General features: G+C 48.6%; 8 non-coding genes across 8 annotated transcripts; all 8 read right to left on the minus strand.

Annotated features, from left to right (window-relative positions):
- Window positions 1-1,581: 1,581 nt before the first annotated feature.
- Window positions 1,582-1,654, minus strand: trnaa-agc (transfer RNA alanine (anticodon AGC)). The gene has a single exon. It is a non-coding gene; the product is annotated as a tRNA-Ala (tRNA).
- Window positions 1,655-3,905: 2,251 nt separating this feature from the next.
- trnaa-agc (transfer RNA alanine (anticodon AGC)) lies at window positions 3,906-3,978 on the minus strand. Its single transcript has one exon. It is a non-coding gene; the product is annotated as a tRNA-Ala (tRNA).
- Window positions 3,979-6,229: 2,251 nt separating this feature from the next.
- Window positions 6,230-6,302, minus strand: trnaa-agc (transfer RNA alanine (anticodon AGC)). The gene has a single exon. It is a non-coding gene; the product is annotated as a tRNA-Ala (tRNA).
- Window positions 6,303-8,553: 2,251 nt separating this feature from the next.
- On the minus strand, window positions 8,554-8,626 carry trnaa-agc (transfer RNA alanine (anticodon AGC)). The gene has a single exon. It is a non-coding gene; the product is annotated as a tRNA-Ala (tRNA).
- Window positions 8,627-10,877: 2,251 nt separating this feature from the next.
- Window positions 10,878-10,950, minus strand: trnaa-agc (transfer RNA alanine (anticodon AGC)). The gene has a single exon. It is a non-coding gene; the product is annotated as a tRNA-Ala (tRNA).
- Window positions 10,951-13,201: 2,251 nt separating this feature from the next.
- trnaa-agc (transfer RNA alanine (anticodon AGC)) lies at window positions 13,202-13,274 on the minus strand. The gene has a single exon. It is a non-coding gene; the product is annotated as a tRNA-Ala (tRNA).
- Window positions 13,275-15,525: 2,251 nt separating this feature from the next.
- On the minus strand, window positions 15,526-15,598 carry trnaa-agc (transfer RNA alanine (anticodon AGC)). The gene has a single exon. It is a non-coding gene; the product is annotated as a tRNA-Ala (tRNA).
- Window positions 15,599-22,432: 6,834 nt separating this feature from the next.
- trnaa-ugc (transfer RNA alanine (anticodon UGC)) lies at window positions 22,433-22,505 on the minus strand. The gene has a single exon. It is a non-coding gene; the product is annotated as a tRNA-Ala (tRNA).
- Window positions 22,506-25,051: the final 2,546 nt, after the last annotated feature.

A 25,051-nucleotide genomic window follows, 5' to 3' on the forward strand; every position in this document is an offset into this window, starting at 1 on the left:
GGGTGCTGATTGTGGATGATCAGCCATGGTCAGACAGAATGGCGGTGCAGGCACGATGGGCGGAATGGCCTACTCCTGCACCTACTGTCTACTGTCCATTCAGATGGCGGCGTCATCCACTTCTGACAGATTGTACAACTCCACCTTCAACTGAGCATTCTGCTGTAAATCTACACGGCCGTCAAAGAGATCTTTCTCGTATCACCCATTGCCGCCTATTTCTATGCAGCATTCTCGGACGTTTCTGGAACACTGCAGCCAGATGTCCAGTCAGCTGAAAAGCGCAATGACTCAAGTCGATCATTACTGGAGCGTTTGCCTTTGTCCTGGACGGATGATGCGCAAGAGAACACAGTGCGTACATAACCACAACGCAAACCTGTTCCAAGAGTTCCCTTGTGCAAAGAGCCATAACGTCTTCATCCGGTCCCTTAATGTACAGCTACCTCTTCTATTTCGCAGCTCACACATCAATCCTCTTGGAGAAAAATGAACAATTTTCTTCCGACTTGTGCCACCACACAAATGGGCAGACGTGCCCCTCACCTGATATACGAAAAGTACAACAGGCCGACAACACTACCGCTAGTTAGCTTCGCTTAATACGGTGCCCTCCAACGATGTGCCGAAATTCAGATTCTGGCATCCCTTGCTCTGCCGCTTTGGAATGGCTGAAGCTAAAGTGACTGCAAAAAGTCTTCCAACGAAGAGGTCACCGATGTTCCCCCTGGGCCTTTGAGTCAGTCTCTTCCTCTATACACTTGCTACGAAGGGCAGATTTCGATCTTTCTATTACTCAGGGAGCGGTGAGAGCTGTGCTCCTGTCAGGGCAGCCTGCGTGAGGAAACAGCGTTCTGAAAAGTGAGCGAGTGAACAGCTGGCATTGCCTATTATATGCTCAAATGCCTGTTTCTTCTGTCCCGTCAAGAGTCGTAGCGAATGCATTCTTGTGCGCACCAGCGAAAAGCTCTGTGGTATGCAATTGATGATGGGCGCAGTAAAAGAAGACCTGATCCTTCGAGCCGGAATCGAACCAGCGACCTAAGGATGACTCCATTTCCTCTACAGTCCTCCGCTCTACCAACTGAGCTATCGAAGGAAAAGCGACACTCATTATGCAGAATTCAGCCTGGCATCTGTCGAGCGATGGCAAAACCCGGCCTATGGCAACTATCTCGTCCTTCCAGCACTGGGGGCCACAGGTCACGGGATGATACATATCTCCGCGCTTCTGACATTTCTACGTACACTACGATACCAACACAGCTCTTTCATCGTCCTTGACCGTTCAAATAAAAGGTGACTCAGCTTTCTCTTTTCACCCAGTAACCAGGGCAATGTCCTTATAACCACTCACCTGATTTATGCCTGAATCGTCGTCTGCAGCTCATGCATTACTGAAACACCAGCTGCCAGCTAGCCTTTCCTCCTATCTGCTTTCAACGCAGCAAACCTACCACATTTTCTCCCTGCCCTTCGACAGCGACACTTTGCGCACCATGTTCGCCAGCCGCATCTTTTGTGCATTCCAAGCTTCGCAGGCACTTGATGAGACGAATTCCTCTGAATACAAAATGTCCATGGAGAATGCGAGCATCGATCTCGCTACCTCTCGCATGCTAAGCGAGCGCTCTACCATTTGAGCTAATTCCCCAGCACATCCCGCTAACATACTATAATTTGCTCACGCCGACAAACACCATTGCATGCCTGCCACTGTTCAGCGATACACAATCAGCAGCTCAGAGACACACAATCACTCACACATTAACCGACCAATCTCACACACGTAATCACGCTCGCTGCCACTGTCCATTTGCATGACCTCAATCTGCAATTCATTATCCACCATGAAACCAATTATCCTTCCTTCTCGTTTTATAACTGATTGTTATAGCAGATTCCACTGATCGTTCCACTTCGATGTAGCGACTAACATTCACTTTACCATCGCTTCCTCACAGAGCCACCGACGCGTACAGTGTAATCTGCCGCTTGCCTGAACATCAAATCTAACACCACAAAAACTAGATAGCACCAACAACAACACACATAGCAAACGTTCAGCATTCACCTATACTGCATCACTACGCCCCGGCGGTTCCCAATATGTCACAAGCAGAACTTCTTCATAAAATAAGGAGATTAAGAAAGGGTAGGCCATTTAGAACATAGTTGAAGAAAATCTTTTTTACCCCGAGAGCTGTGGGTCTATCGAATGCTCCGTCTCAGAAGGCAGTGGAGGCCAGTTCTCTCGATTGAAAGAGTTAGATAGGGCTCCTAAAGATACCAGAGTCAAGGGATATGGGCAGAAGGCAGGGACGGGGTGCTGATTGTGGATGACCAGCCATGGTCAGACAGAATGGCGGTGCAGGCACGATGGGCGGAATGGCCTACTCCTGCACCTACTGTCTACTGTCCATTCAGATGGCGGCGTCATCCACTTCTGACAGATTGTACAACTCCACCTTCAACTGAGCATTCTGCTGGAAATCTACACTGCCGTCAAAGAGATCTTTCTCGTATCACCCATTGCCGCCTATTTCTATGCAGCATTCTCGGACGTTTCTGGAAAACTGCAGCCAGATGTCCAGTCAGCTGAAAAGCGCAATGACTCAAGTCGATCATTACTGGAGCGTTTGCCTTTGTCCTGGACGGATGATGCGCAAGAGAACACAGTGCGTACATAACCACAACGCAAACCTGTTCCAAGAGTTCCCTTGTGCAAAGAGCCATAACGTCTTCATCCGGTCCCTTAATGTACAGCTACCTCTTCTATTTCGCAGCTCACACATCAATCCTCTTGGAGAAAAATGAACAATTTTCCTCCGACTTGTGTCACCACACAAATGGGCAGACGTGCCCCTCACCTGATATACGAAAAGTACAACAGGCCGACAACACTACCGCTAGTTAGCTTCGCTTAATACGGTGCCCTCCAACGATGTGCCGAAATTCAGATTCTGGCATCCCTTGCTCTGCCGCTTTGGAATGGCTGAAGCTAAAGTGACCGCAAAAAGTCTTCCAACGAAGAGGTCACCGATGTTCCCCCTGGGCCTTTGAGTCAGTCTCTTCCTCTATACACTTGCTACGAAGGGCAGATTTCGATCTTTCTATTACTCAGGGAGCGGTGAGAGCTGTGGTACTGTCAGGGCAGCCTGCGTGAGGAAACAGCGTTTTGAAAAGTGAGCGAGTGAACAGCTGGCATTGCCTATTATGCGCTCAAATGCCTGTTTCTTCTGTCCCGTCAAGAGTCGTAGCGAATGCATTCTTGTGCGCACCAGCGAAAAGCTCTGTGGTATGCAATTGATGATGGGCGCAGTAAAAGAAGACCTGATCCTTCGAGCCGGAATCGAACCAGCGACCTAAGGATGACTCCATTTCCTCTACAGTCCTCCGCTCTACCAACTGAGCTATCGAAGGAAAAGCGACACTCATTATGCAGAATTCAGCCTGGCATCTGTCGAGCGATGGCAAAACCCGGCCTATGGCAACTATCTCGTCCTTCCAGCACTGGGGGCCACAGGTCACGGGATGATACATATCTCCGCGCTTCTGACATTTCTACGTACACTACGATACCAACACAGCTCTTTCATCGTCCTTGACCGTTCAAATAAAAGGTGACTCAGCTTTCTCTTTTCACCCAGTAACCAGGGCAATGTCCTTATAACCACTCACCTGATTTATGCCTGAATCGTCGTCTGCAGCTCATGCATTACTGAAACACCAGCTGCCAGCTAGCCTTTCCTCCTATCTGCTTTCAACGCAGCAAACCTACCACATTTTCTCCCTGCCCTTCGACAGCGACACTTTGCGCACCATGTTCGCCAGCCGCATCTTTTGTGCATTCCAAGCTTCGCAGGCACTTGATGAGACGAATTCCTCTGAATACAAAATGTCCATGGAGAATGCGAGCATCGATCTCGCTACCTCTCGCATGCTAAGCGAGCGCTCTACCATTTGAGCTAATTCCCCAGCACATCCCGCTAACATACTATAATTTGCTCACGCCGACAAACACCATTGCATGCCTGCCACTGTTCAGCGATACACAATCAGCAGCTCAGAGACACACAATCACTCACACATTAACCGACCAATCTCACACACGTAATCACGCTCGCTGCCACTGTCCATTTGCATGACCTCAATCTGCAATTCATTATCCACCATGAAACCAATTATCCTTCCTTCTCGTTTTATAACTGATTGTTATAGCAGATTCCACTGATCGTTCCACTTCGATGTAGCGACTAACATTCACTTTACCATCGCTTCCTCACAGAGCCACCGACGCGTACAGTGTAATCTGCCGCTTGCCTGAACATCAAATCTAACACCACAAAAACTAGATAGCACCAACAACAACACACATAGCAAACGTTCAGCATTCACCTATACTGCATCACTACGCCCCGGCGGTTCCCAATATGTCACAAGCAGAACTTCTTCATAAAATAAGGAGATTAAGAAAGGGTAGGCCATGTAGAACATAGTTGAAGAAAATCTTTTTTACCCCGAGAGCTGTGGGTCTATGGAATGCTCCGTCTCAGAAGGCAGTGGAGGCCAGTTCTCTCGATTGAAAGAGTTAGATAGGGCTCCTAAAGATAGCAGAGTCAAGGGATATGGGCAGAAGGCAGGGACGGGGTGCTGATTGTGGATGATCAGCCATGGTCAGACAGAATGGCGGTGCAGGCACGATGGGCGGAATGGCCTACTCCTGCACCTACTGTCTACTGTCCATTCAGATGGCGGCGTCATCCACTTCTGACAGATTGTACAACTCCACCTTCAACTGAGCATTCTGCTGTAAATCTACACGGCCGTCAAAGAGATCTTTCTCGTATCACCCATTGCCGCCTATTTCTATGCAGCATTCTCGGACGTTTCTGGAACACTGCAGCCAGATGTCCAGTCAGCTGAAAAGCGCAATGACTCAAGTCGATCATTACTGGAGCGTTTGCCTTTGTCCTGGACGGATGATGCGCAAGAGAACACAGTGCGTACATAACCACAACGCAAACCTGTTCCAAGAGTTCCCTTGTGCAAAGAGCCATAACGTCTTCATCCGGTCCCTTAATGTACAGCTACCTCTTCTATTTCGCAGCTCACACATCAATCCTCTTGGAGAAAAATGAACAATTTTCTTCCGACTTGTGCCACCACACAAATGGGCAGACGTGCCCCTCACCTGATATACGAAAAGTACAACAGGCCGACAACACTACCGCTAGTTAGCTTCGCTTAATACGGTGCCCTCCAACGATGTGCCGAAATTCAGATTCTGGCATCCCTTGCTCTGCCGCTTTGGAATGGCTGAAGCTAAAGTGACTGCAAAAAGTCTTCCAACGAAGAGGTCACCGATGTTCCCCCTGGGCCTTTGAGTCAGTCTCTTCCTCTATACACTTGCTACGAAGGGCAGATTTCGATCTTTCTATTACTCAGGGAGCGGTGAGAGCTGTGCTACTGTCAGGGCAGCCTGCGTGAGGAAACAGCGTTCTGAAAAGTGAGCGAGTGAACAGCTGGCATTGCCTATTATATGCTCAAATGCCTGTTTCTTCTGTCCCGTAAAGAGTCGTAGCGAATGCATTCTTGTGCGCACCAGCGAAAAGCTCTGTGGTATGCAATTGATGATGGGCGCAGTAAAAGAAGACCTGATCCTTCGAGCCGGAATCGAACCAGCGACCTAAGGATGACTCCATTTCCTCTACAGTCCTCCGCTCTACCAACTGAGCTATCGAAGGAAAAGCGACACTCATTATGCAGAATTCAGCCTGGCATCTGTCGAGCGATGGCAAAACCCGGCCTATGGCAACTATCTCGTCCTTCCAGCACTGGGGGCCACAGGTCACGGGATGATACATATCTCCGCGCTTCTGACATTTCTACGTACACTACGATACCAACACAGCTCTTTCATCGTCCTTGACCGTTCAAATAAAAGGTGACTCAGCTTTCTCTTTTCACCCAGTAACCAGGGCAATGTCCTTATAACCACTCACCTGATTTATGCCTGAATCGTCGTCTGCAGCTCATGCATTACTGAAACACCAGCTGCCAGCTAGCCTTTCCTCCTATCTGCTTTCAACGCAGCAAACCTACCACATTTTCTCCCTGCCCTTCGACAGCGACACTTTGCGCACCATGTTCGCCAGCCGCATCTTTTGTGCATTCCAAGCTTCGCAGGCACTTGATGAGACGAATTCCTCTGAATACAAAATGTCCATGGAGAATGCGAGCATCGATCTCGCTACCTCTCGCATGCTAAGCGAGCGCTCTACCATTTGAGCTAATTCCCCAGCACATCCCGCTAACATACTATAATTTGCTCACGCCGACAAACACCATTGCATGCCTGCCACTGTTCAGCGATACACAATCAGCAGCTCAGAGACACACAATCACTCACACATTAACCGACCAATCTCACACACGTAATCACGCTCGCTGCCACTGTCCATTTGCATGACCTCAATCTGCAATTCATTATCCACCATGAAACCAATTATCCTTCCTTCTCGTTTTATAACTGATTGTTATAGCAGATTCCACTGATCGTTCCACTTCGATGTAGCGACTAACATTCACTTTACCATCGCTTCCTCACAGAGCCACCGACGCGTACAGTGTAATCTGCCGCTTGCCTGAACATCAAATCTAACACCACAAAAACTAGATAGCACCAACAACAACACACATAGCAAACGTTCAGCATTCACCTATACTGCATCACTACGCCCCGGCGGTTCCCAATATGTCACAAGCAGAACTTCTTCATAAAATAAGGAGATTAAGAAAGGGTAGGCCATTTAGAACATAGTTGAAGAAAATCTTTTTTACCCCGAGAGCTGTGGGTCTATCGAATGCTCCGTCTCAGAAGGCAGTGGAGGCCAGTTCTCTCGATTGAAAGAGTTAGATAGGGCTCCTAAAGATACCAGAGTCAAGGGATATGGGCAGAAGGCAGGGACGGGGTGCTGATTGTGGATGACCAGCCATGGTCAGACAGAATGGCGGTGCAGGCACGATGGGCGGAATGGCCTACTCCTGCACCTACTGTCTACTGTCCATTCAGATGGCGGCGTCATCCACTTCTGACAGATTGTACAACTCCACCTTCAACTGAGCATTCTGCTGGAAATCTACACTGCCGTCAAAGAGATCTTTCTCGTATCACCCATTGCCGCCTATTTCTATGCAGCATTCTCGGACGTTTCTGGAAAACTGCAGCCAGATGTCCAGTCAGCTGAAAAGCGCAATGACTCAAGTCGATCATTACTGGAGCGTTTGCCTTTGTCCTGGACGGATGATGCGCAAGAGAACACAGTGCGTACATAACCACAACGCAAACCTGTTCCAAGAGTTCCCTTGTGCAAAGAGCCATAACGTCTTCATCCGGTCCCTTAATGTACAGCTACCTCTTCTATTTCGCAGCTCACACATCAATCCTCTTGGAGAAAAATGAACAATTTTCCTCCGACTTGTGTCACCACACAAATGGGCAGACGTGCCCCTCACCTGATATACGAAAAGTACAACAGGCCGACAACACTACCGCTAGTTAGCTTCGCTTAATACGGTGCCCTCCAACGATGTGCCGAAATTCAGATTCTGGCATCCCTTGCTCTGCCGCTTTGGAATGGCTGAAGCTAAAGTGACCGCAAAAAGTCTTCCAACGAAGAGGTCACCGATGTTCCCCCTGGGCCTTTGAGTCAGTCTCTTCCTCTATACACTTGCTACGAAGGGCAGATTTCGATCTTTCTATTACTCAGGGAGCGGTGAGAGCTGTGGTACTGTCAGGGCAGCCTGCGTGAGGAAACAGCGTTTTGAAAAGTGAGCGAGTGAACAGCTGGCATTGCCTATTATGCGCTCAAATGCCTGTTTCTTCTGTCCCGTCAAGAGTCGTAGCGAATGCATTCTTGTGCGCACCAGCGAAAAGCTCTGTGGTATGCAATTGATGATGGGCGCAGTAAAAGAAGACCTGATCCTTCGAGCCGGAATCGAACCAGCGACCTAAGGATGACTCCATTTCCTCTACAGTCCTCCGCTCTACCAACTGAGCTATCGAAGGAAAAGCGACACTCATTATGCAGAATTCAGCCTGGCATCTGTCGAGCGATGGCAAAACCCGGCCTATGGCAACTATCTCGTCCTTCCAGCACTGGGGGCCACAGGTCACGGGATGATACATATCTCCGCGCTTCTGACATTTCTACGTACACTACGATACCAACACAGCTCTTTCATCGTCCTTGACCGTTCAAATAAAAGGTGACTCAGCTTTCTCTTTTCACCCAGTAACCAGGGCAATGTCCTTATAACCACTCACCTGATTTATGCCTGAATCGTCGTCTGCAGCTCATGCATTACTGAAACACCAGCTGCCAGCTAGCCTTTCCTCCTATCTGCTTTCAACGCAGCAAACCTACCACATTTTCTCCCTGCCCTTCGACAGCGACACTTTGCGCACCATGTTCGCCAGCCGCATCTTTTGTGCATTCCAAGCTTCGCAGGCACTTGATGAGACGAATTCCTCTGAATACAAAATGTCCATGGAGAATGCGAGCATCGATCTCGCTACCTCTCGCATGCTAAGCGAGCGCTCTACCATTTGAGCTAATTCCCCAGCACATCCCGCTAACATACTATAATTTGCTCACGCCGACAAACACCATTGCATGCCTGCCACTGTTCAGCGATACACAATCAGCAGCTCAGAGACACACAATCACTCACACATTAACCGACCAATCTCACACACGTAATCACGCTCGCTGCCACTGTCCATTTGCATGACCTCAATCTGCAATTCATTATCCACCATGAAACCAATTATCCTTCCTTCTCGTTTTATAACTGATTGTTATAGCAGATTCCACTGATCGTTCCACTTCGATGTAGCGACTAACATTCACTTTACCATCGCTTCCTCACAGAGCCACCGACGCGTACAGTGTAATCTGCCGCTTGCCTGAACATCAAATCTAACACCACAAAAACTAGATAGCACCAACAACAACACACATAGCAAACGTTCAGCATTCACCTATACTGCATCACTACGCCCCGGCGGTTCCCAATATGTCACAAGCAGAACTTCTTCATAAAATAAGGAGATTAAGAAAGGGTAGGCCATGTAGAACATAGTTGAAGAAAATCTTTTTTACCCCGAGAGCTGTGGGTCTATGGAATGCTCCGTCTCAGAAGGCAGTGGAGGCCAGTTCTCTCGATTGAAAGAGTTAGATAGGGCTCCTAAAGATAGCAGAGTCAAGGGATATGGGCAGAAGGCAGGGACGGGGTGCTGATTGTGGATGATCAGCCATGGTCAGACAGAATGGCGGTGCAGGCACGATGGGCGGAATGGCCTACTCCTGCACCTACTGTCTACTGTCCATTCAGATGGCGGCGTCATCCACTTCTGACAGATTGTACAACTCCACCTTCAACTGAGCATTCTGCTGTAAATCTACACGGCCGTCAAAGAGATCTTTCTCGTATCACCCATTGCCGCCTATTTCTATGCAGCATTCTCGGACGTTTCTGGAACACTGCAGCCAGATGTCCAGTCAGCTGAAAAGCGCAATGACTCAAGTCGATCATTACTGGAGCGTTTGCCTTTGTCCTGGACGGATGATGCGCAAGAGAACACAGTGCGTACATAACCACAACGCAAACCTGTTCCAAGAGTTCCCTTGTGCAAAGAGCCATAACGTCTTCATCCGGTCCCTTAATGTACAGCTACCTCTTCTATTTCGCAGCTCACACATCAATCCTCTTGGAGAAAAATGAACAATTTTCTTCCGACTTGTGCCACCACACAAATGGGCAGACGTGCCCCTCACCTGATATACGAAAAGTACAACAGGCCGACAACACTACCGCTAGTTAGCTTCGCTTAATACGGTGCCCTCCAACGATGTGCCGAAATTCAGATTCTGGCATCCCTTGCTCTGCCGCTTTGGAATGGCTGAAGCTAAAGTGACTGCAAAAAGTCTTCCAACGAAGAGGTCACCGATGTTCCCCCTGGGCCTTTGAGTCAGTCTCTTCCTCTATACACTTGCTACGAAGGGCAGATTTCGATCTTTCTATTACTCAGGGAGCGGTGAGAGCTGTGCTACTGTCAGGGCAGCCTGCGTGAGGAAACAGCGTTCTGAAAAGTGAGCGAGTGAACAGCTGGCATTGCCTATTATATGCTCAAATGCCTGTTTCTTCTGTCCCGTAAAGAGTCGTAGCGAATGCATTCTTGTGCGCACCAGCGAAAAGCTCTGTGGTATGCAATTGATGATGGGCGCAGTAAAAGAAGACCTGATCCTTCGAGCCGGAATCGAACCAGCGACCTAAGGATGACTCCATTTCCTCTACAGTCCTCCGCTCTACCAACTGAGCTATCGAAGGAAAAGCGACACTCATTATGCAGAATTCAGCCTGGCATCTGTCGAGCGATGGCAAAACCCGGCCTATGGCAACTATCTCGTCCTTCCAGCACTGGGGGCCACAGGTCACGGGATGATACATATCTCCGCGCTTCTGACATTTCTACGTACACTACGATACCAACACAGCTCTTTCATCGTCCTTGACCGTTCAAATAAAAGGTGACTCAGCTTTCTCTTTTCACCCAGTAACCAGGGCAATGTCCTTATAACCACTCACCTGATTTATGCCTGAATCGTCGTCTGCAGCTCATGCATTACTGAAACACCAGCTGCCAGCTAGCCTTTCCTCCTATCTGCTTTCAACGCAGCAAACCTACCACATTTTCTCCCTGCCCTTCGACAGCGACACTTTGCGCACCATGTTCGCCAGCCGCATCTTTTGTGCATTCCAAGCTTCGCAGGCACTTGATGAGACGAATTCCTCTGAATACAAAATGTCCATGGAGAATGCGAGCATCGATCTCGCTACCTCTCGCATGCTAAGCGAGCGCTCTACCATTTGAGCTAATTCCCCAGCACATCCCGCTAACATACTATAATTTGCTCACGCCGACAAACACCATTGCATGCCTGCCACTGTTCAGCGATACACAATCAGCAGCTCAGAGACACACAATCACTCACACATTAACCGACCAATCTCACACACGTAATCACGCTCGCTGCCACTGTCCATTTGCATGACCTCAATCTGCAATTCATTATCCACCATGAAACCAATTATCCTTCCTTCTCGTTTTATAACTGATTGTTATAGCAGATTCCACTGATCGTTCCACTTCGATGTAGCGACTAACATTCACTTTACCATCGCTTCCTCACAGAGCCACCGACGCGTACAGTGTAATCTGCCGCTTGCCTGAACATCAAATCTAACACCACAAAAACTAGATAGCACCAACAACAACACACATAGCAAACGTTCAGCATTCACCTATACTGCATCACTACGCCCCGGCGGTTCCCAATATGTCACAAGCAGAACTTCTTCATAAAATAAGGAGATTAAGAAAGGGTAGGCCATTTAGAACATAGTTGAAGAAAATCTTTTTTACCCCGAGAGCTGTGGGTCTATGGAATGCTCCGTCTCAGAAGGCAGTGGAGGCCAGATCTCTCGATTGAAAGAGTTAGATAGGGCTCCTAAAGATACCAGAGTCAAGGGATATGGGCAGAAGGCAGGGACGGGGTGCTGATTGTGGATGACCAGCCATGGTCAGACAGAATGGCGGTGCAGGCACGATGGGCGGAATGGCCTACTCCTGCACCTACTGTCTACTGTCCATTCAGATGGCGGCGTCATCCACTTCTGACAGATTGTACAACTCCACCTTCAACTGAGCATTCTGCTGGAAATCTACACTGCCGTCAAAGAGATCTTTCTCGTATCACCCATTGCCGCCTATTTCTATGCAGCATTCTCGGACATTTCTGGAAAACTGCAGCCAGATGTCCAGTCAGCTGAAAAGCGCAATGACTCAAGTCGATCATTACTGGAGCGTTTGCCTTTGTCCTGGACGGATGATGCGCAAGAGAACACAGTGCGTACATAACCACAACGCAAACCTGTTCCAAGAGTTCCCTTGTGCAAAGAGCCATAACGTCTTCATCCGGTCCCTTAATGTACAGCTACCTCTTCTATTTCGCAGCTCACACATCAATCCTCTTGGAGAAAAATGAACAATTTTCCTCCGACTTGTGTCACCACACAAATGGGCAGACGTGCCCCTCACCTGATATACGAAAAGTACAACAGGCCGACAACACTACCGCTAGTTAGCTTCGCTTAATACGGTGCCCTCCAACGATGTGCCGAAATTCAGATTCTGGCATCCCTTGCTCTGCCGCTTTGGAATGGCTGAAGCTAAAGTGACCGCAAAAAGTCTTCCAACGAAGAGGTCACCGATGTTCCCCCTGGGCCTTTGAGTCAGTCTCTTCCTCTATACACTTGCTACGAAGGGCAGATTTCGATCTTTCTATTACTCAGGGAGCGGTGAGAGCTGTGGTACTGTCAGGGCAGCCTGCGTGAGGAAACAGCGTTTTGAAAAGTGAGCGAGTGAACAGCTGGCATTGCCTATTATGCGCTCAAATGCCTGTTTCTTCTGTCCCGTCAAGAGTCGTAGCGAATGCATTCTTGTGCGCACCAGCGAAAAGCTCTGTGGTATGCAATTGATGATGGGCGCAGTAAAAGAAGACCTGATCCTTCGAGCCGGAATCGAACCAGCGACCTAAGGATGACTCCATTTCCTCTACAGTCCTCCGCTCTACCAACTGAGCTATCGAAGGAAAAGCGACACTCATTATGCAGAATTCAGCCTGGCATCTGTCGAGCGATGGCAAAACCCGGCCTATGGCAACTATCTCGTCCTTCCAGCACTGGGGGCCACAGGTCACGGGATGATACATATCTCCGCGCTTCTGACATTTCTACGTACACTACGATACCAACACAGCTCTTTCATCGTCCTTGACCGTTCAAATAAAAGGTGACTCAGCTTTCTCTTTTCACCCAGTAACCAGGGCAATGTCCTTATAACCACTCACCTGATTTATGCCTGAATCGTCGTCTGCAGCTCATGCATTACTGAAACACCAGCTGCCAGCTAGCCTTTCCTCCTATCTGCTTTCAACGCAGCAAACCTACCACATTTTCTCCCTGCCCTTCGACAGCGACACTTTGCGCACCATGTTCGCCAGCCGCATCTTTTGTGCATTCCAAGCTTCGCAGGCACTTGATGAGACGAATTCCTCTGAATACAAAATGTCCATGGAGAATGCGAGCATCGATCTCGCTACCTCTCGCATGCTAAGCGAGCGCTCTACCATTTGAGCTAATTCCCCAGCACATCCCGCTAACATACTATAATTTGCTCACGCCGACAAACACCATTGCATGCCTGCCACTGTTCAGCGATACACAATCAGCAGCTCAGAGACACACAATCACTCACACATTAACCGACCAATCTCACACACGTAATCACGCTCGCTGCCACTGTCCATTTGCATGACCTCAATCTGCAATTCATTATCCACCATGAAACCAATTATCCTTCCTTCTCGTTTTATAACTGATTGTTATAGCAGATTCCACTGATCGTTCCACTTCGATGTAGCGACTAACATTCACTTTACCATCGCTTCCTCACAGAGCCACCGACGCGTACAGTGTAATCTGCCGCTTGCCTGAACATCAAATCTAACACCACAAAAACTAGATAGCACCAACAACAACACACATAGCAAACGTTCAGCATTCACCTATACTGCATCACTACGCCCCGGCGGTTCCCAATATGTCACAAGCAGAACTTCTTCATAAAATAAGGAGATTAAGAAAGGGTAGGCCATTTAGAACATAGTTGAAGAAAATCTTTTTTACCCCGAGAGCTGTGGGTCTATCGAATGCTCCGTCTCAGAAGGCAGTGGAGGCCAGTTCTCTCGATTGAAAGAGTTAGATAGGGCTCCTAAAGATACCAGAGTCAAGGGATATGGGCAGAAGGCAGGGACGGGGTGCTGATTGTGGATGACCAGCCATGGTCAGACAGAATGGCGGTGCAGGCACGATGGGCGGAATGGCCTACTCCTGCACCTACTGTCTACTGTCCATTCAGATGGCGGCGTCATCCACTTCTGACAGATTGTACAACTCCACCTTCAACTGAGCATTCTGCTGGAAATCTACACTGCCGTCAAAGAGATCTTTCTCGTATCACCCATTGCCGCCTATTTCTATGCAGCATTCTCGGACGTTTCTGGAAAACTGCAGCCAGATGTCCAGTCAGCTGAAAAGCGCAATGACTCAAGTCGATCATTACTGGAGCGTTTGCCTTTGTCCTGGACGGATGATGCGCAAGAGAACACAGTGCGTACATAACCACAACGCAAACCTGTTCCAAGAGTTCCCTTGTGCAAAGAGCCATAACGTCTTCATCCGGTCCCTTAATGTACAGCTACCTCTTCTATTTCGCAGCTCACACATCAATCCTCTTGGAGAAAAATGAACAATTTTCCTCCGACTTGTGTCACCACACAAATGGGCAGACGTGCCCCTCACCTGATATACGAAAAGTACAACAGGCCGACAACACTACCGCTAGTTAGCTTCGCTTAATACGGTGCCCTCCAACGATGTGCCGAAATTCAGATTCTGGCATCCCTTGCTCTGCCGCTTTGGAATGGCTGAAGCTAAAGTGACCGCAAAAAGTCTTCCAACGAAGAGGTCACCGATGTTCCCCCTGGGCCTTTGAGTCAGTCTCTTCCTCTATACACTTGCTACGAAGGGCAGATTTCGATCTTTCTATTACTCAGGGAGCGGTGAGAGCTGTGCTCCTGTCAGGGCAGCCTGCGTGAGGAAACAGCGTTCTGAAAAGTGAGCGAGTGAACAGCTGGCATTGCCTATTATATGCTCAAATGCCTGTTTCTTCTGTCCCGTCAAGAGTCGTAGCGAATGCATTCTTGTGCGCACCAGCGAAAAGCTCTGTGGTATGCAATTGATGATGGGCGCAGTAAAAGAAGACCTGATCCTTCGAGCCGGAATCGAACCAGCGACCTAAGGATGACTCCATTTCCTCTACAGTCCTCCGCTCTACCAACTGAGCTATCGAAGGAAAAGCGACACTCATTATGCAGAATTCAGCCTGGCATCTGTCGAGCGATGGCAAAACCCGGCCTATGGCAACTATCTCGTCCTTCCAGCACTGGGGGCCACAGGTCACGGGATGATACATATCTCCGCGCTTCTGACATTTCTACGTACACTACGATACCAACACAGCTCTTTCATCGTCCTTGACCGTTCAAATAAAAGGTGACTCAGCTTTCTCTTTTCACCCAGTAACCAGGGCAATGTCCTTATAACCACTCACCTGATTTATGCCTGAATCGTCGTCTGCAGCTCATGCATTACTGAAACACCAGCTGCCAGCTAGCCTTTCCTCCTATCTGCTTTCAACGCAGCAAACCTACCACATTTTCTCCCTGCCCTTCGACAGCGACACTTTGCGCACCATGTTCGCCAGCCGCATCTTTTGTGCATTCCAAGCTTCGCAGGCACTTGATGAGACGAATTCCTCTGAATACAAAATGTCCATGGAGAATGCGAGCATCGATCTCGCTACCTCTCGCATGCTAAGCGAGCGCTCTACCATTTGAGCTAATTCCCCAGCACATCCCGCTAACATACTATAATTTGCTCACGCCGACAAACACCATTGCATGCCTGCCACTGTTCAGCGATACACAATCAGCAGCTCAGAGACACACAATCACTCACACATTAACCGACCAATCTCACACACGTAATCACGCTCGCTGCCACTGTCCATTTGCATGACCTCAATCTGCAATTCATTATCCACCATGAAACCAATTATCCTTCCTTCTCGTTTTATAACTGATTGTTATAGCAGATTCCACTGATCGTTCCACTTCGATGTAGCGACTAACATTCACTTTACCATCGCTTCCTCACAGAGCCACCGACGCGTACAGTGTAATCTGCCGCTTGCCTGAACATCAAATCTAACACCACAAAAACTAGATAGCACCAACAACAACACACATAGCAAACGTTCAGCATTCACCTATACTGCATCACTACGCCCCGGCGGTTCCCAATATGTCACAAGCAGAACTTCTTCATAAAATAAGGAGATTAAGAAAGGGTAGGCCATGTAGAACATAGTTGAAGAAAATCTTTTTTACCCCGAGAGCTGTGGGTCTATGGAATGCTCCGTCTCAGAAGGCAGTGGAGGCCAGTTCTCTCGATTGAAAGAGTTAGATAGGGCTCCTAAAGATAGCAGAGTCAAGGGATATGGGCAGAAGGCAGGGACGGGGTGCTGATTGTGGATGATCAGCCATGGTCAGACAGAATGGCGGTGCAGGCACGATGGGCGGAATGGCCTACTCCTGCACCTACTGTCTACTGTCCATTCAGATGGCGGCGTCATCCACTTCTGACAGATTGTACAACTCCACCTTCAACTGAGCATTCTGCTGTAAATCTACACGGCCGTCAAAGAGATCTTTCTCGTATCACCCATTGCCGCCTATTTCTATGCAGCATTCTCGGACGTTTCTGGAACACTGCAGCCAGATGTCCAGTCAGCTGAAAAGCGCAATGACTCAAGTCGATCATTACTGGAGCGTTTGCCTTTGTCCTGGACGGATGATGCGCAAGAGAACACAGTGCGTACATAACCACAACGCAAACCTGTTCCAAGAGTTCCCTTGTGCAAAGAGCCATAACGTCTTCATCCGGTCCCTTAATGTACAGCTACCTCTTCTATTTCGCAGCTCACACATCAATCCTCTTGGAGAAAAATGAACAATTTTCTTCCGACTTGTGCCACCACACAAATGGGCAGACGTGCCCCTCACCTGATATACGAAAAGTACAACAGGCCGACAACACTACCGCTAGTTAGCTTCGCTTAATACGGTGCCCTCCAACGATGTGCCGAAATTCAGATTCTGGCATCCCTTGCTCTGCCGCTTTGGAATGGCTGAAGCTAAAGTGACTGCAAAAAGTCTTCCAACGAAGAGGTCACCGATGTTCCCCCTGGGCCTTTGAGTCAGTCTCTTCCTCTATACACTTGCTACGAAGGGCAGATTTCGATCTTTCTATTACTCAGGGAGCGGTGAGAGCTGTGCTACTGTCAGGGCAGCCTGCGTGAGGAAACAGCGTTCTGAAAAGTGAGCGAGTGAACAGCTGGCATTGCCTATTATATGCTCAAATGCCTGTTTCTTCTGTCCCGTAAAGAGTCGTAGCGAATGCATTCTTGTGCGCACCAGCGAAAAGCTCTGTGGTATGCAATTGATGATGGGCGCAGTAAAAGAAGACCTGATCCTTCGAGCCGGAATCGAACCAGCGACCTAAGGATGACTCCATTTCCTCTACAGTCCTCCGCTCTACCAACTGAGCTATCGAAGGAAAAGCGACACTCATTATGCAGAATTCAGCCTGGCATCTGTCGAGCGATGGCAAAACCCGGCCTATGGCAACTATCTCGTCCTTCCAGCACTGGGGGCCACAGGTCACGGGATGATACATATCTCCGCGCTTCTGACATTTCTACGTACACTACGATACCAACACAGCTCTTTCATCGTCCTTGACCGTTCAAATAAAAGGTGACTCAGCTTTCTCTTTTCACCCAGTAACCAGGGCAATGTCCTTATAACCACTCACCTGATTTATGCCTGAATCGTCGTCTGCAGCTCATGCATTACTGAAACACCAGCTGCCAGCTAGCCTTTCCTCCTATCTGCTTTCAACGCAGCAAACCTACCACATTTTCTCCCTGCCCTTCGACAGCGACACTTTGCGCACCATGTTCGCCAGCCGCATCTTTTGTGCATTCCAAGCTTCGCAGGCACTTGATGAGACGAATTCCTCTGAATACAAAATGTCCATGGAGAATGCGAGCATCGATCTCGCTACCTCTCGCATGCTAAGCGAGCGCTCTACCATTTGAGCTAATTCCCCAGCACATCCCGCTAACATACTATAATTTGCTCACGCCGACAAACACCATTGCATGCCTGCCACTGTTCAGCGATACACAATCAGCAGCTCAGAGACACACAATCACTCACACATTAACCGACCAATCTCACACACGTAATCACGCTCGCTGCCACTGTCCATTTGCATGACCTCAATCTGCAATTCATTATCCACCATGAAACCAATTATCCTTCCTTCTCGTTTTATAACTGATTGTTATAGCAGATTCCACTGATCGTTCCACTTCGATGTAGCGACTAACATTCACTTTACCATCGCTTCCTCACAGAGCCACCGACGCGTACAGTGTAATCTGCCGCTTGCCTGAACATCAAATCTAACACCACAAAAACTAGATAGCACCAACAACAACACACATAGCAAACGTTCAGCATTCACCTATACTGCATCACTACGCCCCGGCGGTTCCCAATATGTCACAAGCAGAACTTCTTCATAAAATAAGGAGATTAAGAAAGGGTAGGCCATTTAGAACATAGTTGAAGAAAATCTTTTTTACCCCGAGAGCTGTGGGTCTATGGAATGCTCCGTCTCAGAAGGCAGTGGAGGCCAGTTCTCTCGATTGAAAGAGTTAGATAGGGCTCCTAAAGATACCAGAGTCAAGGGATATGGGCAGAAGGCAGGGACGGGGTGCTGATTGTGGATGACCAGCCATGGTCAGACAGAATGGCGGTGCAGGCACGATGGGCGGAATGGCCTACTCCTGCACCTACTGTCTACTGTCCATTCAGATGGCGGCGTCATCCACTTCTGACAGATTGTACAACTCCACCTTCAACTGAGCATTCTGCTGGAAATCTACACTGCCGTCAAAGAGATCTTTCTCGTATCACCCATTGCCGCCTATTTCTATGCAGCATTCTCGGACATTTCTGGAAAACTGCAGCCAGATGTCCAGTCAGCTGAAAAGCGCAATGACTCAAGTCGATCATTACTGGAGCGTTTGCCTTTGTCCTGGACGGATGATGCGCAAGAGAACACAGTGCGTACATAACCACAACGCAAACCTGTTCCAAGAGTTCCCTTGTGCAAAGAGCCATAACGTCTTCATCCGGTCCCTTAATGTACAGCTACCTCTTCTATTTCGCAGCTCACACATCAATCCTCTTGGAGAAAAATGAACAATTTTCCTCCGACTTGTGTCACCACACAAATGGGCAGACGTGCCCCTCACCTGATATACGAAAAGTACAACAGGCCGACAACACTACCGCTAGTTAGCTTCGCTTAATACGGTGCCCTCCAACGATGTGCCGAAATTCAGATTCTGGCATCCCTTGCTCTGCCGCTTTGGAATGGCTGAAGCTAAAGTGACCGCAAAAAGTCTTCCAACGAAGAGGTCACCGATGTTCCCCCTGGGCCTTTGAGTCAGTCTCTTCCTCTATACACTTGCTACGAAGGGCAGATTTCGATCTTTCTATTACTCAGGGAGCGGTGAGAGCTGTGGTACTGTCAGGGCAGCCTGCGTGAGGAAACAGCGTTTTGAAAAGTGAGCGAGTGAACAGCTGGCATTGCCTATTATGCGCTCAAATGCCTGTTTCTTCTGTCCCGTCAAGAGTCGTAGCGAATGCATTCTTGTGCGCACCAGCGAAAAGCTCTGCGGTATGCAATTGATGATGGGTGCAGTAAAAGAAGACCTGATCCTTCGAGCCGGAATCGAACCAGCGACCTAAGGATGACTCCATTTCCTCTACAGTCCTCCGCTCTACCAACTGAGCTATCGAAGGAAAAGCGACACTCATTATGCAGAATTCAGCCTGGCATCTGTCGAGCGATGGCAAAACCCGGCCTATGGCAACTATCTCGTCCTTCCAGCGCTGGGGGCCACAGGTCACGGGATGATACATATCTCCGCGCTTCTGACATTTCTACGTACACTACGATACCAACACAGCTCTTTCATCGTCCTTGACCGTTGAAATAAAAGGTGACTCAGCTTTCTCTTTTCACCCAGTAACCAGGGCAATGTCCTTATAGCCACTCACCTGATTTATGCCTGAATAGTCGTCTGCAGCTCATGCATTACTGAAACACCAGCTGCCAGCTAGCTTTTCCTCCTATCTGCTTTCAACGCAGCAAACCTACCACATTTTCTCCCTGCCCTTCGACTGAGACACTTTCCGCTCCATGTCCGCCAGCCGCATCTTTGGTGCATTCCAAGCTTCGCAGGCACTTGATGAGACGAATTCCTCTGAATACAAAATGTCCATGGAGAATGCGAGCATCGATCTCGCTACCTCTCGCATGCTAAGCGAGCGCTCTACCATTTGAGCTAATTCCCCAGCACATCCCGCTAACATACTATAATTTGCTCACCCCGACAAACACCATTGCATGCCTGCCACTGTTCAGCGATACACAATCAGCAGCTCACCTACAGTCACTCACTCATCAACCCACCAATCACACACACTCACTCACTCATCAACCCACCAGTCACACACACATACTCACGCTCTCTGCCACTGTCAATATGCATGACCTCAATCTGCAGTTCATTATCCACCATGAAACCTATTATCCTTCCATCCCTTTATACAACTGCTTGTTATAGCAGTTTCAATTGATCTCTCCAGTTCAATGTAGCGACTAACATTCACTTTACCATCGCTTCTTCACAGAGACACCCACACGTACCGTGTAATCTGTCGCATTCGAGAACATCCATATTCACCGCAACTGAAATCTAACCCCTCAAAAACAAGATTTCACCAACAACAACACACTTAACAAACATAGTTGAGGAAACACTTTTTCACCGCGATAGCTGCGGATCTATGCAATGCTCCGCCTCAGAAGGCAGTGGACGCCAGTTCTCTCGATTGAAAGGGTTAGATAGGGCTCCTAAAGATACCAGAGTCAAGGGATATGGACAGAAGGCAGGGGCGGGGTGCTGATTGTGGATGACCAGCCATGGTCAGACAGAATGGCGGTGCAGGCTCAATGGGCGGAATGGTCTACTCCTGCACCTATTGTCTACTGTCCATACAGATGGCGGCGTCATCCACTTCTGACAGATTGTACAACTCCATCTTCAACTGAGCATTCTGCTGGAAATCTACACGGCCGTCAAAGAGATCTTTCTCGTATCACCCATTGCCGCCTATTTCTATGCAGCATTCTCGGACGTTTCTGGAAAACTGCAGCCAGGTGTCTAGTCAGCTGAAAAGCTGAACGACTAAAGTCGATAACGTTGGAGCATTTGCCTTTGTCCTGGACGGATGATGGGCAAGAGAACACAATGCGTACATAACCACAACGCAAACCTGTTCCAAGAGTTCCCTTGTGCAAAGAGCCATAACGTCTTCATCCGGTCCCTGAATGTACAGCTACCTCTTCTATTTCGCAGCTCACACATCAATCCTCTTGGAGAAAAATGAACAATTTTCTTCCGACTTGTGCCAACACACAAATGGGCAGACGTGCCCCTCACCTGATATATGAAAAGTACAACAGGCCGACAACACTACCGCTAGTTAGCTTCGCTTAATACGGTGCCCTCCAACGATGTGCCGAAATTCAGATTCTGGCATCCCTTGCTCTGCCGCTTTGGAATGGCTGAAGCTAAAGTGACCGCAAAAAGTCTTCCAACGAAGAGGTCACCGATGTTCCCCCTGGGCCTTTGAGTCAGTCTCTTCCTCTATACACTTGCTACGAAGGGCAGATTTCGATCTTTCTATTACTCAGGGAGCGGTGAGAGCTGTGCTACTGTCAGGGCAGCCTGCGTGAGGAAACAGCGGTCTGAAATGTGAGCGAGTGATATGCTGGCATTGCCTATTATGTGCTCAAATGCCTGTTTCTTCTGTCCCGTCAAGAGTCGTAGCGAATGCATTCTTGTGCGCACCAGCGAAAAGCTCTGTGGTATGCAATTGATGATGGGCGCAGTAAAAGAAGACCTGATCCTTCGAGCCGGAATCGAACCAGCGACCCAAGGATGACTCCATTTCCTCTACAGTCCTCCGCTCTACCAACTGAGCTATCGAAGGAAAAGCGACACTCATTATGCAGAATTCAGCCTGGCATCTGTCGAGCGATGGCAAAACCCGGCCTATGGCAACTATCTCGTCCTTCCAGCACTGGGGGCCACAGGTCACGGGATGATACATATCTCCGCGCTTCTGACATTTCTACGTACACTACGATACCAACACAGCTCTTTCATCGTCCTTGCCCGTTCAAATAAAAGGTGACTCAGCTTTCTCTTTTCACCCAGTAACCAGGGCAATGTCCTTATAGCCACTCACCTGATTTATGCCTGAATAGTCGTCTGCAGCTCATGCATTACTGAAACACCAGCTGCCATCTAGCTTTTCCTCCTATCTGCTTTCAACGCAGCAAACCTACCACATTTTCTCCCTGCCCTTCGACTGAGACACTTTCCGCTCCATGTCCGCCAGCCGCATCTTTGGTGCATTCCAAGCTTCGCAGGCACTTGCTGAGACGAATTCCTCTGAATACAAAATGTCCATGGAGAATGCGAGCATCGATCTCGCTACCTCTCGCATGCAAAGCGAGCGCTCTACCATTTGAGCTAATTCCCCAGCACATCCCGCTAACATACTATAATTTGCTCACGCCGACAAACACCATTGCATGCCTGCCACTGTTCAGCGATACACAATCAGCAGCTCAGAGACACACAATCACTCACTCATTAACCGACCAATCTCACACACGTAATCACGCTCGCTGCCACTGTCCATTTGCATGACCTCAATCTGCAATTCATTATCCACCGTGAAACCAATTATCCTTCCTTCTCGTTTTATAACTGATTGTTACAGCAGATTCCATTGATCTTTCCACTTCGATGTAGCGACTAACATTCACTTTACCATCGCTTCCTCACAGAGCCACCGACGCCTACAGTGCAATCTGCAGCTTGCCTGAACATCAAATCTAACACCACAAAAACTAGATAGCACCAACAACAACACACATAGCAAACGTTCAGCATTCACCTATACTGCATCACTACGCCCCGGCGGTTCCCAATATGTCACAAGCAGAACTTCTTCATAAAATAAGGAGATTAAGAAAGGGTAGGCCATGTAGAACATAGTTGAAGAAAATCTTTTTTACCCCGAGAGCTGTGGGTCTATGGAATGCTCCGTCTCAGAAGGCAGTGGAGCCCAATTCTCTGGATTGAAAGAGTTAGATAGGGCACCTAAAGATAGCAGAGTCAAGGGATATGGGCAGAAGGCAGGGACGGGGTGCTGATTGTGGATGATCAGCCATGGTCAGACAGAATGGCGGTGCAGGCACGATGGGCGGAATGGCCTACTCCTGCACCTACTGTCTACTGTCCATTCAGATGGCGGCGTCATCCACTTCTGACAGATTGTACAACTCCACCTTCAACTGAGCATTCTGCTGGAAATCTACATGGCCGTCAAAGAGATCTTTCTCGTATCACCCATTGCCGCCTATTTCTATGCAGCATTCTCGGACGTTTCTGGAAAACGGCAGCCAGATGTCCAGTCAGCTGAAAAGTGCAATGACTCAAGTCGATCATTACTGGAGCGTTTGCCTTTGTCCTGGACGGATGATGCGCAAGAGAACACAGTGCGTACATAACCACAACGCAAACCTGTTCCAAGAGTTCCCTTGTGCAAAGAGCCATAACGTCTTCATCCGGTCCCTTAATGTACAGCTACCTCTTCTATTTCGCAGCTCACACATCAATCCTCTTGGAGAAAAATGACCAATTTTCTTCCGACTTGTGCCACCACACAAATGGGCAGACGTGCCCCTCACCTGATATATGAAAAGTACAACAGACCGACAACACTACCGCTAGTTAGCTTCGCTTAATACGGTGCCCTCCAACGATGTGCTGAAATTCAGATTCTGGCATCCCTTGCTCTGCCGCTTTGGAATGGCTGAAGCTAAAGTGACCGCAAAAAGTCTTCCAACAAAGAGGTCACCGATGTTCCCCCTGGGCCTTTGAGTCAGTCTCTTCCTCTATACACTTGCTACGAAGGGCAGATTTCGATCTTTCTATTACTCAGGGAGCGGTGAGAGCTGTGCTACTGTCAGGGCAGCCTGCGTGAGGAAACAGCGTTCTGAAAAGTGAGCGAGTGAACAGCTGGCATTGCCTATTATATGCTCAAATGCCTGTTTCTTCTGTCCCGTCAAGAGTCGTAGCGAATGCATTCTTGTGCGCACCAGCGAAAAGCTCTGTGGTATGCAATTGATGATGGGCGCAGTAAAAGAAGACCTGATCCTTCGAGCCGGAATCGAACCAGCGACCTAAGGATGACTCCATTTCCTCTACAGTCCTCCGCTCTACCAACTGAGCTATCGAAGGAAAAGCGACACTCATTATGCAGAATTCAGCCTGGCATCTGTCGAGCGATGGCAAAACCCGGCCTATGGCAACTATCTCGTCCTTCCAGCACTGGGGGCCACAGGTCACGGGATGATACATATCTCCGCGCTTCTGACATTTCTACGTACACTACGATACCAACACAGCTCTTTCATCGTCCTTGACCGTTCAAATAAAAGGTGACTCAGCTTTCTCTTTTCACCCAGTAACCAGGGCAATGTCCTTATAACCACTCACCTGATTTATGCCTGAATCGTCGTCTGCAGCTCATGCATTACTGAAACACCAGCTGCCAGCTAGCCTTTCCTCCTATCTGCTTTCAACGCAGCAAACCTACCACATTTTCTCCCTGCCCTTCGACTGCGACACTTTGCGCACTATGTTCGCCAGCCGCATCTTTTGTGCATTCCAAGCTTCGCAGGCACTTGCTGAGACGAATTCCTCTGAATACAAAATGTCCATGGAGAATGCGAGCATCGATCTCGCTACCTCTCGCATGCTAAGCGAGCGCTCTACCATTTGAGCTAATTCCCCAGCACATCCCGCTAACATACTATAATTTGCTCACGCCGACAAACACCATTGCATGCCTGCCACTGTTCAGCGATACACAATCAGCAGCTCAGAGACACACAATCACTCACTCATTAACCGACCAATCTCACACACGTAATCACGCTCGCTGCCACTGTCCATTTGCATGACCTCAATCTGCAATTCATTATCCACCATGAAACCAATTATCCTTCCTTCTCG

The sequence above is a fragment of the Hemitrygon akajei genome, chromosome 1 (assembly GCF_048418815.1).
Source record: "Hemitrygon akajei chromosome 1, sHemAka1.3, whole genome shotgun sequence".
NCBI lineage: Eukaryota > Metazoa > Chordata > Chondrichthyes > Myliobatiformes > Dasyatidae > Hemitrygon > Hemitrygon akajei.